The sequence below is a fragment of the Cetorhinus maximus genome, chromosome 18 (assembly GCF_964194155.1).
Source record: "Cetorhinus maximus chromosome 18, sCetMax3.hap1.1, whole genome shotgun sequence".
NCBI classification, from domain to species: domain Eukaryota; kingdom Metazoa; phylum Chordata; class Chondrichthyes; order Lamniformes; family Cetorhinidae; genus Cetorhinus; species Cetorhinus maximus.
This window is the reverse complement of record NC_135896.1, coordinates 53836291-53860076: the sequence shown is the minus strand read 5'-3', so window position 1 is coordinate 53860076 and position 23786 is coordinate 53836291.

Below are 23786 nucleotides of genomic sequence, written 5' to 3'. Positions count from 1 at the left end.
TGTAATTAAATCACAGACAGACCCAACTTACTTACCCCCATAAGTCTACTTCACAATAAACCAGAAAAATATTCTTAAAATTATTCTACTCTTATCACAGCGTCTGCAGGTTCCTTTTTTATCCACATTGCTTGTTACTTCCTCAAAGAATTCTAATAAATTAGTCAAAAGAATACCAATATAAAGGGAAAACAACAATTTATACTTTATGTGAAGAGAGCGTTGATTGATTGGAAGTGGCGTTGCCATGGAGAATGTACCAGTGATGGTGACTGACAGTTAACTACCAAGCACTATTTGAAATTTAAACCAGCAGCACATGCATACTGGAAGCTACATATATTAATACACAGGGCCCTGTTCTTTGTAAACGGAAATGACATGTACACACATTGCGCCTATTTCAGCTAAACAAAATGAGTGACAGTCATTTGCTGACTTATTCCTCAGGGCGATGCCTTGATCAATCAGAGTGAAGCTGCCTGGTCCCTTGTCTTGCCCTCTCCTTTTAAGTTATCACATCTTTCTTCACTTGATACCTTACCCCCTCGAATATTACAGTTCTTGCAATAAGGGTATATAATGGCTCAGGTTTAATGGTCAGTGGTGAAACAAAGTGTTTACATATGACCTGGAACAAACTTGCCCACTAAGATCTAGTGATCACTGGGAGGTGGGCCCAGAACTTCCGATCTCTGGGTATCATACCCCAAAGGTATCCCGGAGGATGCACTTTGGGAGCCCCCCCGGAAGTCCCCATTGCCTGGGAAGTTTAAGATCCCAACGGAAAATTATCTTGCACTAGGAACAATCTGAAACCCTGATTTAAAGTAGAGATTTTGGATGTTTCTGACTCTCTTGGCAGAACAGTTACCCAGGAAAAGTTAGAAGGATTAGAACTACTTCTAACTACTTGGTAACAATACTTCTGACCCCCCCGACTGGACACCCGACTACCCTCCCAAACAGCTCCCCACCACCTCCTGACTACCATCCTGAACCCTCAGCTAACCTCCTGAACCCACAACCACCCCGCACCACCCCTGACTACCCTCCTGATCCCCTGAATACTCGTTCCACCCTTCGACTACCCCACAACCCTGACTACCCTCCGTGTCCCCCAACTACCTCCCCACCCTGCACCACCTCCACCCCCAACTACTCACCCTACTCCTGCAACCCCCCTGACAACCCAACACCCTCCCCTTTACCACGAGGCCTCCACATGACCGTCTGACCTCCCGACCACCCTGGCGCCCCCTAATCACCCAACCATCTCCCTCTGACCACCCCGACCATCTGATACCCCTCCCCTGACCACCCAACCACCCCACCTCCCAAACAACCCTTCCCTTTCACCCACTTACCTTGCACACTTACCTTCTCTCTGTCTTCTCAAAGTGGCTGGGACCTTTAAACTTACTTGCTTCACAGCAGCTAGTGCTGTAAAAGGAGGGTGTGGCTTCACTTCCTGGCACTGCTGCCCTGCACTCAAAGGACTCGGGAACCAGATGTGCTATATATTTCTCACCAGGCCTGGGTCGGAAGTCCGGGTGAGAAATGTGAAGCTCCAGGCTAAAGTAAGTAAAAAGGAGTGAAGTGGCAATCCAACGGGAATTGTCACTCCACAGACATTCTGACCCATAATTTTCCACTAAGACAAGAAACTAAAAATAACAATAAAAAACTTATTTTTTAAAAAACGCTTGTAAAAATTGTTGATTTTTTATCATTAAAGAGAAATTTGACATCCCACAAATATGGAATTAGTTTTTCAGGGCAAGTGAGAGTGCTTAACAATAATTATAAAGTTAGCTTAGCATTAAAATGCCCTCGTTCAACAAGGTGGAACTTTTTCAAGGGTTTTTACAGCAAGATCAACAGCATTAAAGTGGGCATTCTCATCAATTCAATTGATTTCCAATGATTGTAGTCTGGGAGGGTGCCCCCATAGTGAACCATCTGGGGAAGCACAGAATCATCGACAGCAACTTCTGGAATTTTACGTTTCACCATTATCACAAAGGCAAAATCTGGGCCAATGATTTTAAGTGAAAAGGGGATGGAAAGAGCTTTTCATGACTACAATTTGATTTCAGAAAATTGAAGGGCAAATGTGATTGTCACCATGAAGTATATTGTTCATGTTGAGTGTACATGTGTAAGAATGGGTGGTGATGCCCCTTGAGCTGGCAGTGAGTGAGATGCCTGTGAATGTATCATGGGCTTGAGTGTGAGAGTTTAGAGTGATGAGATGGTTGCCATAACCTGGCTGCACGGATGAGATCATTCATTCTCTATCTGCATTGGATGGCCAACCTCTTCTGTGCAGCATTGGCACTGTCCATCACTGCCATGGCCTGTCATGCTGGATTGGTGATACCACTGCCTATCCTGTGGCCAGAGCGGGGGTAAAGGACATCATGGTGAGCCTCCACGACATCCAAATAGCATTCCAGTGACATGTCATTAAACCTGGGGTCTGAGTCTTTTTGCCTTTCATGGGCACCTTCCCTGCAGTAGTCGTAGGCTGGAAGCACTGAGATGTGGTGTGTGCGGCTGGACTTTAAATATGGCGTCCAGCATGATGAAGCAGCGAGGTGATGGCGGGTGGGCGATTGAGAGCCCATCCAACATTGAAACGGCGTATTTCCAGGGAATGCATAAATAATGTGGCAGGTTTAGGACAATACAGCATGAAAACCTGCCATCGTTTTCCTCGCCCACTACCACATTTAGTGGTAATATGGTTGATTTGTCCTTAGTGTCTGCAACTCCCCCGCAAATACCTCTGACACCACCACCAACACCCACCCCCCCCCCAATTCCCCTCCCCCCATGACCTGACCTGGCCCAACCTCACCACCCTACCCACCTGCCACCCCACTCACCTGCCACCCTATCCACCCACATATGCTACCCACCTACACACCCTACCTGCCATCCTACACACATGCTGCCCCACCATCCTACCCACCTACCGCTCTACCCATCTGCCACCCTTCTATCCTACCCATCTGCCACCCTACCCACCTGCCACCCTACCCAGCCACCCACCTGCCACACCACCCATCTGCCACTTTACCCACCTACCACTCTACCCACCTGCCACCCTACCTACCGCCTCATCCAACAGCAACCCTACTGCCTTACCTGCTTACCTAACCCACCTACCATCCTACCCCCTTATGCAATTACCTCATCTACCCTTACCGCTTAGATCACCAATCCTACCCCCTTACCCACCTACACATTCACTCATTCACTCAGGCAAATATGCTGAAAAGCTGTTTAGATGTCCTAGATTTTCATATGTTAGTGGACATTTAATGCCATAAAACAGGACTGTGACTTGCCTTCCCCCAACAATCCAGCACCATGAGGAGCAGTTGGATTGATGAAGCCGGGATTAGAAGTCCCAGCCAGAAGTGCCAGAGCTGGGGTGTGGCACAGGAAAATAGAAGCAGTGCAGCAGACCAACTGCAATTGCCACTCCTTGGAAGATTTGGACCCTTATTAACTGTGATCTTGAGCAGCCCAGGGCAATCAGTCTGGGACAGAAGCCACACAGGGAAGAGATCTATCCCAGAAAAGAAAAAGCCCTGCCTAGAAGTTTGACACAGGCAGAGGAATGGGGTTATTTTTTTACCTGCAGATTATATCTTCACTACAGGGGCTCAACTATAACTTCAACTTTAGCTAGAAACTTGCTTTTACATGGAGTAAGTCACTGTGAGTTCATCAGCAGAAATTTCCAACCTCCATTGTCTTCAGTGAACCAAGAGAGAATCCTCAGGCCTGCAGCGTTTCTATATACCATCTCGAGAACTAATAGTAAAAATGACTTTCCCATTCTTTAATAAATCTTAGTGCATGCTACATCTTTTGCAATCATCTCTTCTTGTGGATATGTGTCTTATGTGAATGAGTGAGTGGGTTCTTTTGTGATTGCATTTCGGGTGTCGAGAAAATAAATGTTTACTCTTTCTTTTAATTTAAGCCTATGAGAATGCCCATCTTGTGTCTATTCTTGAGAGTCACAGCACTCAAGGGATTGAAACATTCCTTTAAAACACATCTTGTGTCAAGTTGTGGAAAAATGGGAGAAACCATCTGCTATTTCTCTGCTGTCCATAACACTATTTGCAGGCTATTGTATTTGTAGCTGACTAAGGTTGGAAATCTATGTACCTGCATTTCTAACATAGGTACCTGTCAGCTGAAAATCCCTGTCAGGAGCATGAAGCTGGAAAATTACTTCAAGGTGTGCACCCACCAAGTGGATAGAGAAAGTATAAAATCTGGATCTAATTATTTCTCATTTACTGCAGTTTTCCAATCTATATGAAACTGATCCTAATGAAGATAATCAAACATGAAGAGGGCCCTCAAAAGAATTAGACTGTAAGTCAATTAGTTGATCAACTCATTTATTATTATAAAAGGCAAACTTAACTCCAATATGCTGCCTCCTTCAAAGCTGACCAAGCGATGCTTCAGTTCTGTGGTCATAACGTAAATTGAATACTTTGCTTGTATATATTTTGCCAATGTGATTGAGCAACATAGTTTCTCGAACGCCATTCACCGTGAAGTCTTGGCTACTGCTAAAGCGGTTCACCAATAAAAAAAAATTGACTCTGTGAGCCATTCCATGGTGCTCTTCTCTGAATCATGTCTAACCGTCCCCTTCGAAGTCTAGCAGCTTAAAATTGTGAAGAGTCACAAGCAACAATATTAAATATAATTAACATTCAGGAGGGTAGGATGAGATTTTGAAGCATCTCTCAAATATCAGGATCTCCTGAACACAATTAATATAAGAAAATGAGGTGGATGGAACACATATCTGGAAATAATCCTGTCTGATTTTCCTAGATTTAAATTAAAGGAGGGAAATTGGGTAATTCTTTACAGATCTGCACTCCCCCATACAATGTTCAACATACCCAGGTGATCAATGAGCTCAGATGCAGTTCCAGGATAACCTCCCTAACAGAGCGCAAAGAGACATTTGTGTGTGTCTTAAGCTGCAATTGATGCATTGCAGATATATAGGGCAGAATTTTTCCCTCATCGGGTGCACGCCTGACCCAACCGAGCGTAAAATGGCGTGCAATGACGTCGGACGAGCGTCCCAACTTCATCACGCACTCGTGCGATATTTCGGCCGGCAGGCACGCACGGGAGCGAAGCTGCGCGCTCGCCCTCCTCCCTCCCACACAGGCAGCACTGAGCGCTGCCGCGCACGTTTCACACTGGGCAGGCCTTAATTGGCCCTCCGGGGTGAAATCACAGTCCGGCCCCGATTGCGGGTGGTGGTCGGCATCCCGACTGCTCCTACCCACCCCCGCCGAGCCCGCCTGACGAGGGAAAAATTCTGCCCATCGATTCAGAGATTTGACTTTGGCGATTGCTAGGACAGTGCAGCCTGGAAGATAGATCCACAGGCAGAAGAATTTTACGGACTGGAAGAACATCTAATCTTCTTTACTTGCAATACACAAAATTTGCTTTCTATTTGAAGTGGGCTTGTTATTAACTGCATGAGACAGGACATGCACAAAACCAGACAGTTCTCTTTACTGTGCTGGGGGATGTGCTGAACAATACACCATTTCTAATCAGTGCACTTTAGACTTTGTGTTAGATTCTGATTTAGCCCAATACTCTGATTGATGGAATACTCTGTTCTGTATTCCAAATCAGTTAATTACCTCTATTTAGTCTTTGAGTGGTGAATTGTTTTAGCAGCTTGCAGTGTATGGCTGTTTTTCCCTCTTGTCTTTCTGTTTCCAAAAGGAACATTTCAAGTTTATGCCTTGTGAGAAGCTTAATTTGGGCAGGCAGTAAACAAGCGTTAAATGAAGCTTGTAATGAATATCTAGCATTTTAATCGTTTTTTGTTTTGTATTTATTTTCTATTAGTTGAAGAATACCAATTATTTTGGTAAAACAGCTATTATCTGAATATTTTCTGCTCTATCACCTACAAGCTTTTTTTAACCTGAAAAAAAGTATTTTAGAAACCACAGCAAGCGGCATTCAAAATGTCTCTTAAAACTGTCAACTGGAACATTCAGTACTTCAGGTATGGAATTCCACCTACTGTATTCCTGCTGAAAAAAAACTATCATTCAGAAATATATTAGAATAGTTAATATAATAATATTTTGACCTCAAAATTGAGATACAGCTGTAGTTTCAGTACTGTAAGTACAAGTGACATTGTAGAGTCCTAATGGATGTGCAAGATTCACATTGATGTTACTTCAACAAATTTATATTCTGTTTGACTATTGGTGGACATTTGACTTTTGTCATTTTAGGAATACCATTGGCAGTTGTCATTGTTTGAAGAAATATTTAGCTTACTTTACAAGGTGGCAGATTGGCAGTCATCCACACTGAACACACATATTTTCCCCATTGAGTTGCACTGGGATTGCAGCCAGGGGGCATGACCAGGCAGAAAATAATCATACCCTTATTACAAGTGATCATTTTTGAGTGTCACAGCGGTAGGATACTGTCCTTCGTTGCCCTCAACTATTTTTGTGACAGTAAAAGAAATAAGTCAGGTTGGAAAAAAAGGATCCCTTCTCTCATGGTGACTTATCCACCTCCTGTGCACCAGGTTAATCAAGGTTGAAAAAGTCTTTGCTTTAGTATTTCAGGAACGAAAGGTAATGTGATCCCTCATCATGTACAAAAGGAGGCGAGGTCAATAACAGAAATAGTTGTCTCTACGTCTAAATATGTAACTGTAAATTACAACTATATATTACACCTCTCAGAATTTAAAACATCAATAGAGATATTTTACACATTATTTTTGCATTTAGAGTTCAAAATTGAAGTACCTCTATCAGGTTATAATGGAAGATAATGATTATAGTGCATTTTAGTAGGGAGATTGAAGGGGCAACTGAACTATGCATCAGGATGAACTAAATTCACCCAGTTCTTTTGCATTTTCAATTTACTGACTGACTTCTATCGAATGCAAAACAGTGTAAGGTTTAAAACAAAAACAAAAATACCTGGAAAAACTCAGCAGGCCTGGCAGCATCTGTGGAGAGGAACACAGTTAACGTTTCGAGTCCAAATGACCCTTCAACAGAACAAAGTAAAAATAGAAGAGAGGTGAAATATAAGCTGGTTTACAGTGTGAGGTTTAAGTTCACATGTCCTATTTTTAAAAAGCATGTACAGAATCGCAAAATGGCCCTGCACAGATATAGGTTATGACACCTATATTGTCAAGATCGATCTATTCCCGTATTTATAAACATGCTTTATGTGATAACTCATGTTTAGGGAGGAGTTATAACCTGTCATGGTGGGCAGGTGTTGGTGTGTGCAAGAAGTAAAAACATCAAAAAATACCAGCATGTCGGAAAACCAGCAGGGACCCTCCTACTTTTGCATTTAACTGTATTGCACTCATGAGTGTGTGGGATGAGACAGCCAGGTCTGCTATTAGCGTATACCAAAAAACCAATTCAGTGCATCCTTAACCAAGGTCTCTGGCTTTAACTTCTTCCCAGGCATCCTGGAACTTGATATAATGAATGAGGCAAGTGGACAGTGTGATTGACAGGGCTGAGTAATTGTAGGCTGGAAAGCCTTCAAATACATTGATATGACAGCTGCTTCTTTGGCTAGGTGAAAGGCTGTATTGCTCATAGGAATTCTTCTGAAAGTGCACTTTCACTGCTTTGGAGGTGATTTCCAAAATTTTGGAGCTCATTTCTGCTACCTTGTGTTTTTGCCTTGACTGCCACTTCTCAGCTGTCAACCTTCACTGCCGTATGGGAGCCAGTTATGCACTTAACTGCTGCTGAGGAACACAAGGTGCAGCATCAGCAACACCAGCAGCAGCAGGAGGGGAACCACCATGGGCAGCAGCAGCCTTCTCCTCAGCCACCTGCACAGGATAGAGTGGATGGACACAGAGCCCCAGCTCGCAGGAGGCATGACCCCCAGCAGAGGGCCTAAAGACAGGAGATTAGCTTTCTGGGAATAATTGAGCAACGGAGGCTCAGACTTTCATATTAGGTGGTAGCTGATTTTTGCAGCCTCCTGGAAGAAGAACTCCTGCCAGTAGACCAGATGGGCACGCATTGGCAGTGGCCATCACTACAGCCCTGAATTTCTTCACCCCAGAGAATTGTTGTTGGTAATTGTAGAATCTTGCAATCTGCTGCCACAGATGCATCTCTCAGGTGATGTTTACCAGGACTGCCATTTACATTCTCTCCCTGATCGTGGCAGTCACTCATTCACTAATGAGGCCAATCAGAATAAGGGGATCCTTAGATTTGCTGCTCTGGGTGGATTCCTCTAGGTCCAGTGTAGATTGTATAGATTGTACAGATGTGAATACCAGCAATATTTATTAATTAAAATAGATTCCACTCCATCAATGTTCAACTGGCATGCAACCACCAAAGGATTATCATATATGTGCCTCGGAAGGGAAGCCCCCACAGATATTTGCACTTCCAAGCAGAGACAGCAGGTGGCTTCTTGGAGACAAGGGATACTATCTCAGGATGGGGCTTGTAATATAATGGCCTGGTGCATATAGGGTTAATGTGGAACTGTGGACAGTACCACCCACACAGTTATGTAAGAGAGAAAATGACCTATGACCAGGGTCAGTCTAGTGTTGGACAGACCTGTGTGTACCAGCAAGCAGGGAGACAGCTTCTAGCTTGTAGCCTTTACTGTATATTTATAAGTAATTCTAAGAGTCAATAAAGACTTACAGTTAACCTACATATGACTACAAAGACTTCTTCAGACCTATCGAACTGTAACCAACATCCTACAACAGGGTGGCAACTTGTGAAAAAACCCAAGAACTCACAGAAAATGAAGAGAAAAACTAAAATGCTGGAAGACTGAGAAAATATTCAGCAAAGCAGTCTGACTGGAGAAGCAGCTCCAGAAGCACAGGTGCAGAGGAAAAGTCGCTAGGAAATAGCTCCAAAGAAAGGCTTGGAAGCAGAAAGCAAAAATTTAAAATTGCTTACTTAAGCAGAAGACACCATTGAATCTCCTTTGCAGTCTAGCTTCTAATCCCAGAGTGCAGTCAGCAGATCTAGCCAAGGTGAGCTAAATCTTTAAAACTCCAGGAGTTGCTGTAGCCTGGGGCAGAATTTTGCCATTGGTGTGCGGAGGCGGGCCCGACACGCCGACGCGTAAAATGACACGCGATGATGTCGGGCGTGCGTCCCAACGTCATTGTGGGTCTTTTCGACATTTCATTCGGCGGAACTCCTGGAATTTTTCCTATGGTGGGCAGGCTGGGCGGGAGCAGGCAGGGGCGGATGCGGAGCTGATTGCCACCCGCGATCGGCTGCGCGCCATCATTTTACCCAGGCGCTACCTGTGCAGGCAGGGGGAGGAGGGAGAGTCGGGGCATGCACACGAAAGAGCACAGCAATCTCCCTGAGGCACGGGGTCGCCTCAGGGAGATTGAATGGGTTACAAAACTTTTTAATAAATAAAATTAAAATTTATTTAAACATGTCCCCTCATGTGACTGTGTCACGTGAGCTGGGACATGTTTGTGAAGTTAGGAATATTTATTTACTTATTTTATGAAAGCTTCAGGAAACCTCATTCCGCCCGTGGATAAGGTTTCCTGAAAAACACAAAGGCCACTTGGGATCTTCGCCTGCCCGTCTACCTTAAGGTGGATGGGCAGCGTTGGTAACAAGTTTAATTATTTTTTTAATGGCCTTATTGGGCCGTTGACAGTTCGGTAGGCGTGCAGCTGCCCCCGGCACGCGCCTGCCGAATGAAGTATTGAAACGACGCACAATGATGTTGGGCTCCAATCGGGTCCGCGCCATCATTTTACACGGGCGGGCCAGTTAAGGCCCAACCGTGGTGACATGCGCCCGGAAGCGCTGAGCGGACAAGTGGGGATTCCCTGAGTGGTTCCCTGCGTTCTTTTGCGCATGCGCATGAAAGAGCTCAGAGATCTCCCTGAGGCACAAAGCTGCCTCAGGGAGATTTGTTTCAGTGTTAAACTTTTAAATAAAGGTTTTTAAAACTTTGAAAATATGTCCCCTCATGTGACACTATCACATGAGCTGGGACATGTCAAAGAATAAATGTATAAATTTTTATTAGATTTTAAAACAATTCATGAAACCTCATTAAATTGAGTTAATTAGGTTTTGAATGACCTTAATAGGCCTTTGACAATTGGGAGGGCACGCAGCTGAGTCGGCTGTGTGCCCACCGAACTGAAAATCTAAATGATGTGCAGTGACCTCGGGACGCCTGCCCGACGTCACCGCGTGTCATTTTACGTGTCGGCGAGCAGGACCCCCCCCCCCGGCCTATTCACCGATGGGAAAATGCTGCCCAAGGACTTGAAGAGGGGAGACGGGATGGTGATAATGTAGTAATGACAATGTAAATGTATGACAGTAATGACAATGTTAGACATAAGTTAAGTTAAGACATAAGTTAAACGAGAATTACTTAAAATACATTGGATGAAGACTTGAGTGGAGTTGTATAAAGTTCTGGCATTGACCCATATAGGGTTAATGTGGGACTGAGTACAGTACCACCCACGCAGTGATGTAAGAGAGCATATGATCAGTCCAGTGCTGGACAGAGCCACACATACCAGCAAGCATGGATTCAGCTCCTAACTTGTGCCCCTTTCTAATAGTCAATAAAGACTTACAGTTAACCTATGTATGACAATGAAGATTACTTCAGACCTACCCAAACTGTAGCCAACACCCTACAAAAGGGCTGATGATGACACATGTGAGGAGCCTTCCACTGATACACAATAAAAATACAACCAGAGCCACGTGAGCAAAAGGATACCCACTGGGGAAATCATTAGTTTGCTGAAGATTTGATTCACATACTTGGCCAGATCTGGGGCATATGTATGCACCAGTAGAGTTATCCAGAATGATAGAGGTCTCCTGTGCCTTGCACAACATAGCACTGAAGAGAGTACTGGAGTACAGGAGGGGGAAGGTGATGACTGCTCTCCATTTTAGAGAGAAAGAGGGGCAATAACTAGTTGAACAGGAGGAGGAGCCTGATGTGTCCAGAATAGCTGTAGCCACTCATTTAAGTGCCAGAGATGACCGGAATGGCCTCATGCAGGCACACATAATCTGAGGCAGTGCAGCTATCTGGCACAGCAGTGCTGAACCTACTGTTCTCACAACCAGACCCCAGCACAAAGCAATCCCACAGTCAGCAATCCATCAATCTCACTGACCCCCTGTGATGACCTTTGACCCAAAGCAGTAACAGAAAATTTGTAATTACTTTAAAATATTTGGGGAATCTGTAAATGTATTTAAAAATGTTGGAAAAGGACCTTTAAAAGGTTGCATCACTTGTAAAGGGATCAACTGTATTTTCTGGTTAATAAGAAGTACTGGTCCATGTGACCTGTTGATCATTGACCTGGAAGCAGTATCAACAGGAAGGAAGTTTAAATATGAAGTCATGTGACAGGCAGACAAGAACAAAGAGACCAAAAGAGGAGAGGAGTTGGGAGTTGAGAAGGTTTCAGGAAGAAATGCATGACATAGGGAAGATTGCATGGGCAGAACCCTGTTTACGCTGAAGCTGCTACCTGTGAAGAATTGGCTAAATCCATGAAGGAAAGCGACTGGAATCCTACTTAGAAGAACTTTGCAGCTGAAACTGGAAATCTGCTTGGAGGAACAATGCAACTGGGACTCAGACCATATGGTTATTCAGGTTGCCTATATGAATCTTGAGAATATTCTTTGTGGTGTCTGCAATAACATGCGTAATTTATAGTTCATACTGACCATGATTTACCTGTTAATTTATGTTGATTCTGACTTGTGTTGAAGTAAAAATTACAAAAAATGAAATCTTGTTTGGTAAATTTCTTCATTTGGGGCTAGATTGTAAATTTGTTTATTTTTCCACCGGGATTATAACACACCCATGGCTCGACTTTTGCTTTTGCCATATCATTTTCTTCAATGCTAAAGACTTTTAAGGGACAAGCAACAATGCAGATGGCTGGACAAAGGAGCGTTGAAATAAACTTTACAGTGCAAAAGCATTGTCAATAAAAATGACAATTTAACCAACTTTTAAACACCTAAGTAAATTCTCTTGTGAAACCCAAAGTCTTTCTCTTCATATTCATATTACTAATATGTCATAACATCCCTGTGGTTTCAGCAAGGGCAGAGGCAGGCCGCTAGCTCAGCTGCTCTGACAACTGAAAAGCTCATGGTTGACTTCCTCTTGTAAATGAAGCCTGTGAGGATCAAGTCAAAGACTAGCCCACCTACAAGTGTACAGAGGCCGATTCAGTCATCAGGTCAGGAGCATGTGGGGCTTGGCTTAGGGGGTAGTGAGGGGCAAAGTAGAAAGAGCAGTAACATTTTAAGCAGAGTCTCCACTTCCATGTTTCTCCATCTTCACTCTCATGGCCCATCTGTACTCCAAGAGCTGGAGAACATTTTGTTGTACTACAGTGAGGTAATGAACAGCAGGGATGCAGCAGACAGACTACGTTTTTTAAAATTAATTTATGTGTTGTGGGGTTCACTGGCAAGGCGAGCATTAAATGTCTATCCCTAATTGCTCTTGAGAAGGTGGTGGTGAGCGGCCTTCTTGAACAACTGCAGCCTTTATGCTATAGGTACACCCACCATGCTGTTAGGGGAGGGAGTTCCAAGATTTTGACCCAACAGTAGCGAAGGGACTTGCAGATAGTGGTGTTCAGATACATTGGCTGCCCTTGTTCTTCTAAGTTGGAAAGGTCACAGGTTTGGAAGGTACTGTCAACGGAGGCTTGGCGAGTTGCTGCAGTGCATCTTGTAGACGGCACACACCGTTGCCGCTGTGAACCAGTGATAGTGGGAGTCAACTTTTGCGGTGGTGGCTGCAGTGCACATCAAGGTGGCTGCTTTATCCTGGATGGCATCAAGTTTCTAGTTGTTGGAGCTGCACTCATCCAGACAAGTGGGGAGTATTCCATCACTCTCTTGATTAGTGCCTTGTACATGGTAGACAAGTTATGGAGAGTTAGGAGGTGAGTTACTCACTGCAGAATTCCCAGCCTTTGACCTGCTGTTGTAGGCACAGTATTTATATGACTGGTTCAGTTAAGCTTTTGGTCAATGGTAGTCCCAGGATGTTGAGAGTGGGGGATTCAGAGATGGTAATGCCATGGAATGTCAAAGGGAGATGGTTAGATTCTCTCTTGTTGGAGAAGGTCATTGTCCCGGACTTGTGTGATGCAAATGTTACTTGCCACGTATCAGCCCAAGCCTGAATGTTGCCCAGGTCTTGTTGCATGTGACCATGGGCTGCTTCAGTATCCGAGAAGTTCTGAATTGGACTGAATACCGTGCAATCATCAACAAACATCCCCACTTCTGATCTTATGATGGAGCGAAGGACATTGATGAAGCAGCTAAAGAAGGTTGGGCCTAGAACACTATCATGAGGAACTCCTGAAGCAATGTCCAGAGACACAAATAATTGGCCTCCAACAGCCACAACCATCTTCATTTCTGTTGGGTATGACTCCAACATGTGGATAGTTCTGCTTTGATTCCAATTGAATTCAATCTTGCTAGGACACCTTGATGCCAGACTTAATCAAATGCTCCTTGATGTAAAGGCAGTCACTCTCATCTAGTGCCTGAAATTCAACTCTTTTGTCCATGTTTGGACCAAGGCTGAAAAGAGGAACCCGAACTGAACATGGGTGAGCAGATTTATTGCTGAGTGCCGCTTGATAGCACTGTCGATGACACCTTCCATAACTTTGCTGACGATTGAGAGTAGGCTGATGGGGTGGTAATTGGACAGACTGGATTTATCCTGCCTTTTGTGGACAGGACATACCTGGGCAATTTTTTAAAATTATTGGGTACATGCCAGTATTTCAGCTGCACTGGAACAGCTTGGCTAAGGGTGCGGCTAGTTCTGGAGCATGCATCTTCAGTACTACAACCAGGAGTTTGTCAGGGTCCATGGCATTTGCCAGTGCCTTCAGCCATTTCTTGATATCACGTGGAGTCAATCTGTAATGCAGGGCCCTCAGGAGGAGGTCAAGATGGATCACGCCAACTTGCACATTTGGCTGAAAATTGTTGCCAGCACTTCAGTTATGTCTTGTCCTGTGTTTCACCAGGTTGACACCCCACTTTTAAGTTTGCTTGTTGCATGCCCTCCAGCACTCATCATTGAACCAGGGTTAATCCCTTGGCTTGATGGTAATGGTAGAGATATGCCAGCGCATGAGGTTACAAATTGGAATACAGCTCTTCTGCTGCTGATGGTCCACAGTGCTTCATGGATGCCCAGTTTTAAGGTGCTAGAATGTTCTGAATCTATCCTATTTAGCACAGTGGTCATGTCACACAACACAATGCAGGATATCCTCAGTGTGAAGACAGGACTTTGCCTCCACAAGGATTATGCACCGGTTACATCCACCAATACTGTCATAGACACATACCTGTGTGGCAGGTAGATTGGTGAGGGTGAGGTCAAGTAGGTTGTTCCCTCTTGTTGATACTCTCATCTCCTTAGGCCTAGTCTGGCAGCTATGCTCGCAAGAGTTCAGCAAACTCAGTCAGTAGTCATGCCAACGAGCCATTCTTGGTGATTGACATTGAAGTCTCCCACCCAGAGTACATTCTGTGTCCTTGCTACCCTCAGTGCTTCTTCAAAGTGATGTTCAACATGAAGAAACACTGATTCATCGGCTGAGGGGGAGGCAGTAGGTGGTAATTAGCAGGACGTTTCATTGCCCAGGTTTGACCTGTTGCCATGAGACTTGACGGGGTCTGGAGTCAATGTTGACGACTCATAAGGTTACTCCCTTCTGATTGTATTTCACTGTGCTGGCGTATTTGGTGCGTCTGCCCTGCCAGTGAGACAGGACCGAGCTGGATGTGGTGATGGAGGAGTCGGGGATATTCGCTGATTCCGTGATTATGACTATGTTAGGATGTTGCTTGGTGACTCTGTGAGACAGATGTTCTAATTTTGACAAAAGCTTGTCAGATGTTCATGAAGAAGGCTTTGTAGGGTTAGGTGCTGTAAATCCCCCTTCTGGCCTAAAAGCACTTATCTCTACCCTTGATATCAACAGCATACAACAACTTGGGACACTGTTTCACTAAATGTGAACCTTTATTAAATCTCTAAGAAATAGTGCATACTCACAATGACACTAGTTGCTTAGGGATCCCACAAACTAGGGTCTGTCTCAGGTGGTCAGTTCTTCAACAGATCTCCCAGCATGACTCCAGAATGGCTGACCAGACTATTCTACCGGCTGCAGTAACAATGTCCTTGAGGGCTGTGTCTTTACAAACCTTCCTGAACATGGCCTTTGGCATACAAGGTAATACCTTGAATTGGATCATCTGATAGGCTTATTAATCCCACCCTGGTTATCCAAGACCACCCCTACATGGTCATATCCCATCCTCAGCAGGTGGGGTTTCTCCTGATACATGCCAACAATGGGTGTGATTACTATATCTTGGGGCAGGAAGAAGGCTATTCACATGTTCCCAAGTGGCCATTGTCTGATTCACTTTCAGTAGACAAAGTGTTTGTGGCAAACCATCACCTCAGGGTCCTGCCCTGACATGTCTGTGTGTTTGTGTGTCTGTTTAGTTCAAGCTGTCTTTATTTTAAAGTTCAATATGAGCCTCAGCAATGTCTTCGGTCAAAATTCTTCTCCATCTTCTTACCATCATGAGACAAACTCTGCCCACAGAACTCCACCACAACTAGCTTACATTCATTAATATGAAAGAAATAAAAGTACAGTTACATGATTAAAAGTGAATAATACAATGCAATTTAAATGCTACATTGGCTTACAGCGGGTGTGCCCGTGTGTCTAGTGCCTACATCAATGCCAGGACGTCAGTCTGGTTTTAATCTTAATAGATTTGTTCATGGTAGTTTGATAAACTTAATCGTTTGCCCGGCCATTTCAGAGGGCATTCAAGAGTCAATCTCGTTGTTCTGTGTCTGGCGTCACATATGGGCCAGGCTAAGTAAGGATGTCAATTTTTCTCTCTGCTAAAGGATATTAGTGAATGAGGAGGGTTTTTATGACAATCCAGTAAGTTCCTGGCTGCCTTTACCGCTATTTGCTTTTTATTCCAGGTTTATTTAATTAACTAAGTTTAAATTCCCCAGCTGCCATGGTGGAATTTGAACACATTTTAATCTGTGCAAGTGGTTGAGTTTTGAGTGTTAAAATTTTGCCCCATTTCTCTGTGTCATTAGTCCAGTAACATAACCACCATCCTATCGCATTCATTTCCTACAGAATAGCCAGCAGTTTTGGAATTTTCTGAAGAGCTGTTTCAAATCTAGACATTTTGTGCATTTGTTTGCATAATAAAGAAGATGGAGAGAATGAGCTTCATATAGCGCTGTTCATAACCTCATGACATCCCAAAGGACTTGACAATCAATTAAATACGTCTGAAGAGTAGTGCAGCATTTTCACTGCAAGAGGGGCGATGATATGGGGGTGGGTTTGGGTGCAGGCAGGGGTTTAAATTCCCGAGAAATGTCAGCATGATCCCACCTGGCATGGTCTCTTACAGTATGCTGCCACTGTATATGTTGAGGGTCTCAATGTAGACCTCAAGGAATTTCTATCTATGCTATCTATGTTAAGGAAGACATTGAGACTGATGAGGGTTCTGGGTGAAGTTACATGAAGTTTATTACTAGCAACAACTATATACAGCTCTGCATAGGCCTTGATCTAGCCTGGGTCCAAACAGTTACATAGGCTGATTACTTGACGATATGCCTGGCTCATGAGGTATACATAAAGTCTTACTGATACAGAGTCAGACAGTAGTGAACATCTGCAGTAGAGGTCACAGAAAATAGTGAACATCTAACATAGAGGCTGCACCTTTTATCCTCCAGCCTTACACATGGTGATGTCACAGTGACGTCACTATGCAGCTTCTGAAAGGTACATCATTGTCTGCTTTGGCATGCATACAATATCACAACACCCTCCATGCCTGGTTCACTGGGGCATGATTGCAGACAAGTAGGAATCCCCCATGGAGCTGTTGTTTAGATATTTAAATAATCGGATAATTCAATCTTTAACCCAGGATTCTGTCTTTAACGTCCAGTGAATAGTTTTCCCGAGCTGTTTGAAACTTGCCAGGGTCATATGACATCTTGGAGCAATAGCCATTGTTGAATGAAACTGACAAGTTTGAAAGTTTTTAAAAGAGTGAAATTACATAGCTTCTGGGCTGCCTATGTGAAAGGTTTGTGGTCTTCTTCTGAGAGTGATTCAGTGCTTCACAGGCGATTTCCAACTTTTTGCAAGTTGTTTTACTTACCTTGGACCTTGATCTGATGTTCCCTGCCGATGAAGAACAAGAGGAGCAACAACATCAACAGCAGCAGCAGCATCAGCATCAGCTGCCATCAACTCAGCCACATGCCTCTCCACAAGGCAGAACAGATGGATACAGAGCTCTGGCTCAAAGGAAGTGAGACCCCGATGCAGGGTCTACAGGCAGCTTTCTGGATATGTCTGAATACCAGTGCCCTATGAGAACATGGCTTCCACAGCACGTCGTTGCTGACATCTACTGCAAGACCTCCTCCAATGTAGAGGATGAGATTATGCATTGCAGTGGCCATCAAGATGGGTATCACTGGAGGACCATGACCACTTCCCTGCCTCTCCCACAAGTTCTATTCTTCCTTCTTCTGCAAGGAGCGAAAGCAGAAAGTCAAGACTTTGGGAAATGGCTGAGGTTTCCTGGCTGGGGTCTACTGCTGGCAACCAAAGCCGGGACGGGTGGAGGGGATGGAACATATTTTAGCGGCAGTGACCTTTTAAGTGGCTGCCACCAAAGCTGCCCCAAGAACTGCTAGGCCAATCAGAGGGCCAGCAGTTCAGCAGTCTTAGCAGCGCCACCGGGAGTGATGGTCACTGCTGAGGCAGGCAGCCAGGTGACCTGATAGGTGAAAAAATGTTTGAGAAAATTAAAGGCCCATGTACTGGAGGGATCATCTCTCTGAAGAAATGGCAGAGGCCACGGGGGCTGTCCTTGCCTCCATAGCCCTCCTTAGTTACATAAAACCTTCCCCACTAGGCAGTCTCTGGCAGGCACCTCTATTTAGTCGATAGCCTCCTCACGCAGTGAGGGGTTGATCTGCCATTAGCAAAATACGCCAAATCTCCCTGACATTTTCCTGCCTCCGCCCTGCCTCCCACCCCATCTCCTGGGGGCCAGTCAAATCCAGCAATGGATTTTGTGGAAAGGAGGGAATGAGACCAATTGTGGAGGGTGCCTGTGAGGCATTGGTATGAGATGTCAATAGGATGATGTGAAGGGTGACTGTGAGGTATGGGTGTGAGATGTCAATAGAATTATGTAAAGGTGAGTGTGAGATGTCATTCGGATGATGTAGAAGGTGTCTAGAAGATACAATAATTTTCATAATGTTATTTGAATTTCTTGTAAAGTAGAGTAATAGTGGGGTCTGTGTCTATGTATGTGTGTATGTCTGTGTGTGTGGAACTTAATTGAATTAAAGACAGCTAGTCTAAAGGCTTTGATGTAAAAAGAGAAGCTCGGTTTGAAATGCTAAATCGGTAAACATGGGCGAATTCAGGTGTTGGCATGAAGGATTTTTAAAGTGGCAAGACTGCAAAAATGGCTGTATCCATGGCTAAAACATTTTTGGATGTAGAGTATGTGACTCTGATTGGGTTACATAAAGTATCTAAGAGTAAGTTAACAGGGTTGGCGGATAAGTTGCAGTTAAGATTACCTGTAGGGGCAAAGAAGGCAGACATAGCCTTTAAAGTTGGAAGTGATACCTGACACTAGTGAGTCACAGCTGGAGGTAGTGAGACTTCAGTTAGAAATGAAGAGGCTTGAATTTGAACAAGCAAAGGAACTGAGAAAACTTGAATTGTAGGCAAATGAAAAGGAAAAGGAATTGGAAATGAAAAAAATGGAACTAGAGGCAGCAGAAAAAGAAAGGGCATTTCAAAGGGAGCAAGCAGAAAGGCAGTAGACAGGAAGGAAGCTGGAACTGGAATTCTAGACAAGAGAGAAGGATAAAGAAAGATAGGCAATGGAAAGAGAGAGGGAACAAGAAAGGGAATACCAGCTTAATGGGCTGGAAGATAAAAAAGAGATCTCAGATTCTGAGGAAAGTTCTGATGATGAAAAAACCTTTAACCTAAAACCCAGTGTGGGGTGTTTAAATTTGTACAAGCTCTTCCAAAATTTGAGGAAAGGGGTGTTGAATCATTCTTTATTTCATTTGAGAAGATAGCTAAACAGATGAATTGGCCACAGGAAAACTGGACATTGTTGTTACAATCCTAGTTGGCGGGGAGAGCATATAAGGTTTATGCTTCACTGTCAGAAGAAATATCGGTGAACTATGATGTGTTAAAAAAGGCTATTTTGAGTGCATACAAGTTGGTTCCTGCGGCATACAGGCAGAAATTTAGGAATATGAGAAAACAGCCTTGGCAAACTTCTATTGAGTTTGAGAGAGTAAAACAAAGTAATTTTGACCAATAGATATGGGCATTAACGATAGAGACAACATATGCAGCAATTAGAGAAGTAATTATTTTGAAAGAATTTAAAGATTCAATTCCTTCGGTAGTGAGAACTCACGTGGAAGAACAGAGGGTTGAAACAGTAAGACAAGAAGCAGAGGTAGCTGATGATTATGAGTTAGTTCATAGAGCTAAACCTTTTTTGTCACACTTTAAATCAGAAAAGGATAGAAATTGGGAAGGTGAAAGTAAGGTGGGTAGTCAGGGAAGTGAAGGAGTAGGTGGAAATTTGCAGGAAGTTTTTCATCAGAATAAAAAGGAAGGTGCTGAGTGTAGAAGTGACACTCAAAAATTGTGGTGTTTTCATTGTAATAAAGTTGGACACATGAAACCTGTGTGTTGGAAATTGCAGGGAATATCTGTTGGAATTATAGGGGTGCAGAAAAGTTCTGAAAGTAAAAGTACTGTGGGTTCTGAAGTTCAGGCACAGGAAAACCAGTGGTTTGTGTACAGGTAAAACAGGAAGAATCAGTGATGGTAAAGAAGTGGGAATGCGTTCACAATTTACCCAAAATAATTCTAAGGAGCATGCTGAAGAAATGTTTAGAGATTTTTTTGTGAAGGGAAAGTCTTTCCATGTGCATAGGGTGGAGCAGGTAAAGATGTTAAAATTTTAAGAGAAACTGGTTAGTCAATCCTTAATATTGTGGGATAGTGACATTTGTTGCTCAGAGGGAGTAGTGCAGGAACAGGTAATAGTAAGTGGAATTCATGGAGGTGCTAAACCTATTCCATTGTGGAAGGTAAATTTAAAGAGTAAGTGGAAAACAAGTGAGGTGATTGTTGGAGTAATGGTAAAATTGCCCATTGCAGGGGTTCATTTTATTTTGGATATTGAGATAACTAGGTCCCAGATGTCGTTGATGCCTATGGTTGTTGATCAGCCTATAGAACTGTTTTCAACAGAGATGTTGCAGAGAGAGCATCCTGGATTGTTTCCAGATTGTGTGGTAATGAGATTACAGGCTCATAGGTTGAAACAAGAAGAGCAGGAAGTTCAAAGGCAGAGAGAAGGTGTGGAAGTCTAATTAGCTGACACTGTGTTCAATAAAATTGCTCAGGAAGAAAGACTGGAAAACAATGCAGCTGAGATGTTTAACCCAAGACAGTTAGTGGAGTTACAGAAAAAGGATTCACAAATAAAACATGATATCAGACAGCTTACCCAGAAACAGAGGCAGAACGTTTTCCAGAATGGTATTACCCTAAGGGCAATGTTTTAATGAGAAAATGGAGGCCATATCATGTTTCAGAAAATGAGAGCTAAAGGGAGGTGCATCAGATGGTAATACCATTTGGATATAGAAATAAGATTCTGATAATTGCTCATTAAATTCCAATGGGGAGACATTTAGGAATTAGAAAGTCACAGGCGAAAATACAAAAACATTTTTTTGGCCTAGATTGCATAGGGATGTAGTCAAATTCTGTAGAGCATGTCACACATGTCAGGTGATAGGGAAACCACAAGCAGAGATTAAGCAGGCACCTTTAATTCCAATTCCAGAATTTGAAGAACCTTTTACTAGGGTCGAGATTGATCATGTAGGACCTCCCTCTAAGACTAAAAGTGTAAATCAGTACTTATTGGCAATAATGGATGCATCTACCAGGTTTACTGCAGTAATACCTTTGAGAAATATTACAACAAAAAAAAATGTGGAAAAGTTAACTAAATTTTTTACAAGATATGGTTTATCTAATGAAATACATTCAGATCACGGTTCACATTTCATGTTGCAGCTGCTTAAGAAAGTAATGAACAGTTTGGGGATAAAACAGTTTAAGTCAACAGCTTACCATCCTGAGTCACAAGTGGGTTTGAAAAGGTGGCATCAAACTCTAAAAACTATGGTGAGGGTGTATAGTCAGGATTATCCACAGGATTGGGATGGGAAATTCCATTCTTGTTATTTGCTATTAGGGATGCTCCTAATGCATTGACTGGTTTATGGTCATGAGGTATGGGGACCACAAATTGATTCATGTGAAATTGGTGGATAATAATTCAGAAACTAAGCTTCTGGGCTATGTATCAAATTTCAGAGAAAGATTAGACAGAGCATGTGAGTTAGCTAGGGAACATTTAAACATATCACAGCAAGTGATGAAAGTGAAGGCAGACAGGAAAGCTGCAGCTCATAGTTTTGTTGCTAGGGAGAAAGTGTTAGTTCTGTTACCAGTACTGGGTGACTCATTAAAGGCAAGATTGAGTGGGCCTTACAGGATTGAAAAGAAGCTGAGTGAAGTAAATTATTTAATAAATACTCCAGAAAGAAGAAAGAAGCAGAGGGTGTGTCATGTAAATATGCTTAAAAATACTTTGACAGGGAAGAGGACCAAAAGGAGGTATTAGTGGTGGTAGATAATGCAGAAGAGGTAAAAATGCAGGATCCTGAAACTGATTTTCCTCTAATCAAATTGGATCATTATCCAATGGGGTACTTAAAATTTAAATGTAATATTGAGTTACCTTCCAGACAAATGTCAAAAGTGATTTGGAGAAGCTATTGCAGTCACACAAAGCTATTTGTGGAAATAAGTTGAGGTTGACAGATCTAGCTATACATGATGTATTTGTAGAAGTTTCATCTTCATTAAGGCAACATTCTTAAAGATTTAATCTGGCAAAGTTATCAAAGTATAGAAAGAAATGAATTCATGCTTCAAAATGATATCATTGAGTCTAGTTGCAGTAATTGGAGTTCATCCACTGTGCTGGTACCAAAACCGGATGGAACACAAAAACTGTGTGTGGACTATCGCAAGATAAATGCAGTGACAAAAGTGGATTCATATCCTATGCCATGGTTGGAAGATTGCATTGAGAATTGCATTGCAGGGAAATCAAAAATTATCACAAAAATTGGCTTGCTAAGAGGATATTGACAAGCACCATTACCAGGGAGAGCAAAGGAGATATCAGCTTTTGTGACACCAGATGGACTATATCAGTTTATAGTCATGCCATTTGGTATGCAAAATGCACCTGCAACATTGCAAACACTGACAAACAAAGTAATTGCAAGTCTGAGCAATTGTGCTGTTCATATTGACGACTTGATAGTTTTCAGTCAGACATGGGAGGAGCATTTACAACATCTGTAAGAATTGTTTTGTCAATTACAAGGAGCTAATTTAGTGATGAATTTGGCTAAAAGTAAACTTTCAAAAGGGCAAGTTCCATATCTAGGCCATACCAATGGACATGGTAAAGTGGCTCTGAGAGATTTGAAATTCAAGGCTATTCTAGATTTCCATGTGCCTACAATAAAACAAGAAGTTTTATGATTTCTGGGCATGAGTGGGTTTTATCAGAAATTTGTACCAAATTTTAGCGCACCTTGAGAAGACCGATGCTTCTCTCTACCGCAGCTGTTGTGGAGGCGCGGCTCCTATTGTACCACTGCTCAGCCTCTGTTCCTGGATGGCAGAGAGACATCCAGAGTCACCATTTGAGGGGACAGCCCTTGTTATCCAGGGGCCATCCATCCAGCCGGGCTGGAGCGCTGAGGAGCCCCAGCATCTGAGGATGTAGGCGTCATGGGAGCTGCCTGGGTACATTGCACAGACTTGTAGAATCAGCATCCTGTGATCACACACTATCTGCATGTTCATGGAGTGGAATCCCTTCCTGTTGACGAAGGCACCAGGCTCACCTGCTGGCGCCTTGATGGCCACATGTGTACAGTCTATTGCACCCTGGACACGGGGGAAGCCAGCAATCACAGCGAAGCCTCTGGCTCTCTGTGTCTGGCTGGCCTCGTCCCAGCGGTAGTGGATGAAAGCCAATGCACGCCTGATCAGAGCGTCTGTCACCTGCTTGACATAAGTGTGGACAGCTGACTGGGAGACTCCACGAAGATCACTCACTGACCCCTGGAAAGAGCCGGAGGCATAGAAGTTGAGGGCAGCTGTGACTTTCAGCGCCACTGGCATGGAGTGCCCACCCACACAGATCTCAGGGTCTATCATCTGACAGGTGGAGGTGATTGTCTCCCTTGAGAAATAGAGCGTCCTTCAGCACTGCGCCTCAGGCATATTGAGATAGCTGCTTCGCCACCTGTATACCCTGGCAGCAGGATAGTGGCATCTTCTGCGGCCCCTTCCGCCTTGGACT